Raw genomic sequence first — 3966 nt, 5'->3', positions numbered from 1 at the left:
CTGAGTTCTCATGGGTTTTTGTGGGTGAGGGTGTGAGGTGTATGTTGGAGCAGATGGAAGAGGGTTGTGAAGCTGCTGTTGGGTAGATGATCTGGGTTGTAGTTTGGTGCTAAGGAACCAGAATCTTTACCTTTGTCCAGGCTCCCAGGGGCATCTTACACCTTCTAGAAGCCTGTGCGAACATCTGCTAGCTGGAAAGGCTAGCCCTTGTGGCTGAAACAGACCCTACAAGTGGGCTGGAGGGACTCAAGTGTTACTTAGCCAAACCATCTTTCTTCTGTTCTGGCCTCTGATGACCCACATGGGGTCTGGAGCACCACACACACTCACGTAATGTATGAGATGTTGGCATGAGCAGTGCCGGTCCCTAACCTTTGGGGGGGCAGGTGTGATCTGGTGGATTGTCAGTGGATCATCTGCATGATGATGATCTGAGGCCAGACTTTCAGGTCAGACGTTTGTCAGAACCAACTCCTCCCCATGTTGTCCCCAGGGAGCTGGGGTCACTGTGCTGTCAGCTCCAGGGTCCCAAGCTGTATCTCACTTTCACGTTTTCTTTTACTCAATACTTTGAGCTAATGATGACCTTGCTATTCTTCAGCATTATCCAGCACATATATTGATGGACATACTTCTTGATCTCCAAGGTGACATTTTAGTGAGAGGCACAGCAGAGAATTAACTATGTTACAATGTTGTTGTTCAGTGGCTCAGACGTGTCTGACTCTTTGTGACCCCGTGGACTGCAGCATGCCAGGCTTCCCTGTCCTTCAGTATTTCCCAGTTTGCTCAAATTCATGTCCATTGAGTCAATGATGCCATCCAACCATCTCATCCTCTGCCACCCTCTTCCCCTCTTGCCTTCTATCTTTTCCAGCATCAGGGTCTTTTCCAATAGTCGGCTCTTTGTATCAGGTGGCCAAAGTATTGGAGCTTCAGCTTCAGCATCAGTCTTCCCAATGAATATTCAGGGTACACATAAATTAGAGACCTTGGCTTTGAACCTGCCCTCTGCCCCTTGCCAGCTATGTGAGGCCGGACAGTTTCCTTAAACTCTTAAGGTTCTATTTCCTTTCTGTGAGATGAAGATGCTGATTCCAAGCTTACAAGATTGTGGAGATTAAAAGGAGGTGATCAACGTGTATAAAACATTTAGCCTAGGGACCAGCGGGTAGACAATACTCTATAAAGGACTGCTTATCCCCAAAGTCATGTTAGAGGTGTATTGGAAGATGTTGGCTGTTCTGGGGAATCAATATCTACATATTAGAATCGCCTGTGCAGGGCTCACCCAGAGATGCAGCTTCCTTGTGCTGGTGGTGGGACCCATCTTGTCTGGATAGTCTTAAAGAACCTCGCCAGTGACTGCAGCATTCAGCTCGGGGTGACAAGCTCTGAGCTCGTCCAGGGCTTTTAGACTTGAATCTGCTACTGAATCTCCTGGGAGTCCTGTAGTCCTGTAAAATCAGATCTGAGTGGGGACTGAGGTGCTGTATTTCCAACTTAGAGCCTGAGAGATGCCGGTGCCGCCGGCCCAGATCACACTCTGAGTAGCAAGGATGTCGAATGAGGCCACCTTCAGGCACCTCATGCTCCCATGTCTTTGAACATCTGTGATGGAAGGCCTTCTCCCTTCCAAGGTTTCTGATAGTAACCCGCACGCTCTGCTTTGACTTGGATAGATGGGGTAAGTTGGCACAGATGGCCGTGAGGTGACTGAAAACTGGGAATTTCACTTCATGAGCTCGAACACTGAAGATACACACTTTCATTTCATAAGCTTTCTTTATAACATTTAACTAGAAATTTAAAATGAATACAGTTAAGAACAAAGAAGAAAACCAGAAATGGCCCAAATCTCACCATCCATGTAAGTGTGTTGGTCGCTCAGTCGTGTCCGACTCTTTGCGATCCTATGGACTGTAGCCCACCAGGCTCCTGTCCATGGAATTCTCCAGGCAAGAATATGGGAGTGGTTGCCATTTACTTCTCCATCCAGATAAACCTTTTGGAATTAAAAAAAACTAAGTCTAGGATCATGACATCCTAAAGTTATCCAGAGGGAAAGATAAGATGCGAAAGCCTCTTTTCCTCTTTTTTTTTCCTGTAGTCTCTTGCCAAAGGCAACTAGAAGACATGGCTTATGATTTCCTCCAGGATAAAAGGGGATACCCACATAGATATCTATTCAAATATTTGTAAGATTTCCACAAAATGGAGCAAAGTACTCATATTATTCTACACCATGCTGTTCTTTCCCTGTAGTAAGGATATAAATTGGAGATCTTTCTATAGCAACATATACCTTATTCTATTTTTAGTGAGCTCTGCTTCATTCTTTCAGAATCCACATAGTATTTCACTGCGGAGCTGCACAGACATTGATTTCCCAACTCCTCAATGATAAGCACTTTGATTGTGTCCTGGTTTTTATTATTACCCAAAATACGTCAGTGAACATCCTTACACATGAGTATTGGTGCATTTTAAGAGTACATCCAAGTGCTAAATTCCTGGTAAGGATATTGCCAAGAAAAGGACATGCATATTTTAAAAAATGTACTAGCTGTGGCCAGCTTTAGTCTCCAAAAAAATTACACCAACCTTGACAGTGAGCTTTATTTTCTAATCATACCTCATGAGGACTGCCAAATACAGACGCATGTTAAAATAAAAACACTTGAGTAGAATCAGGTACTTGCTACCAGTTCCTTTGTATGTGACTGTGATGGATCTTTCATCCACAAGGCAGTCTTTCTGATCTGGGAACCTGTCTGCTATAGATTATTTTCTAAGTGTGAGAATACTTGTAAATCGTTTATCTGGAAATTGACTTGTATTCAGAATATATATAAGGAACTCTTATCAGTCAGTTCAGTTCAGTTGTTCAGTTGTATCTGACTCTTTTGCCACCCCATGGACTGCAGCACGCCAGGCTTCCCTGTCCATCACCAACTCCCTGAGCTTGCTCAGACTCATGTCCATAGAGTTGGTGATGCCATCCAGCCATCTCATCCTCTGTCATCCCCTTCTCCTGTTTCCAGCAAGTATAAGAACTCTTATACTCAATAATAAAAAGACAAACCATCCAATTAAGGGGTCTTCTTGGTGGTTCAGATGGTAAAGAATCTACCTGCAACACAGCTGACCTGGGTTCAGTCCCTGAATCAGGGAGATCCCCTGGAGGAGGAAATGGTAACCCATTCCTGTATTCTTGCCTGGAGAATTCTATAAACAGAGGAGTTTGGTGGGCTACAGTCCACAGGGTCACAAAAAGTTGGACATGACTTGGTGATTGAATAACCACATATATACAAATGGCTAATAAGCAACTGAAAAGAATGTTCAGCATCATGGGTCATCAGGGAAATGCAAATCCAACCACGGTTCGGTGCTGTTAGTCCACACCCACTAGGTGAGCTTGGGTTGAAAAGAGTGATGATAGCACAGGGTGATGAGGAGGTGCAGAAATTGGAGCTTTCCATCCTTGAGCAACCTGCTATGCTGCTGGTGGGAATGGAAATGGTACAACCACTTTGGAGAACCTTGATATTTCCTTAAACATTTAAACATAGCATTGCCCTAGGACCCAGCAATTCTAGATACTCATGTAAGAGACATGAGCAAATATGTCTGAGCAGGAACTTGTATGTTCCTTGGATGTTTATGGCCACATTATTTATAGTGGTCAAAAGATGGAAACAACCCAAATGTCTATCAGCTGATGAATGAATTAACAAAAGTGTCCATGTGCCGGGCTACTACTTGGCCACAAAAAGAAATGAGATACTGCTATGTGCTACAACATGGACGAGCCTAGGATATTTTATGCTAAATGAAAGAATCTAGTCATAAAAGACTGCATTTTTATGTGATTGAATTTCCATGAAAGTCCCAACTGGAAAGTCTTTAGAGACAGAAAGTCCCCTATGGTTTGTTTAGAGCTGGGAAAAGGTGGGTGAGGAT

This window comes from Bos indicus x Bos taurus, chromosome 19 (assembly GCF_003369695.1).
Source record: "Bos indicus x Bos taurus breed Angus x Brahman F1 hybrid chromosome 19, Bos_hybrid_MaternalHap_v2.0, whole genome shotgun sequence".
NCBI classification, from domain to species: Eukaryota; Metazoa; Chordata; class Mammalia; order Artiodactyla; family Bovidae; genus Bos; species Bos indicus x Bos taurus.
Note: the sequence above shows the minus strand (reverse complement) of the source record.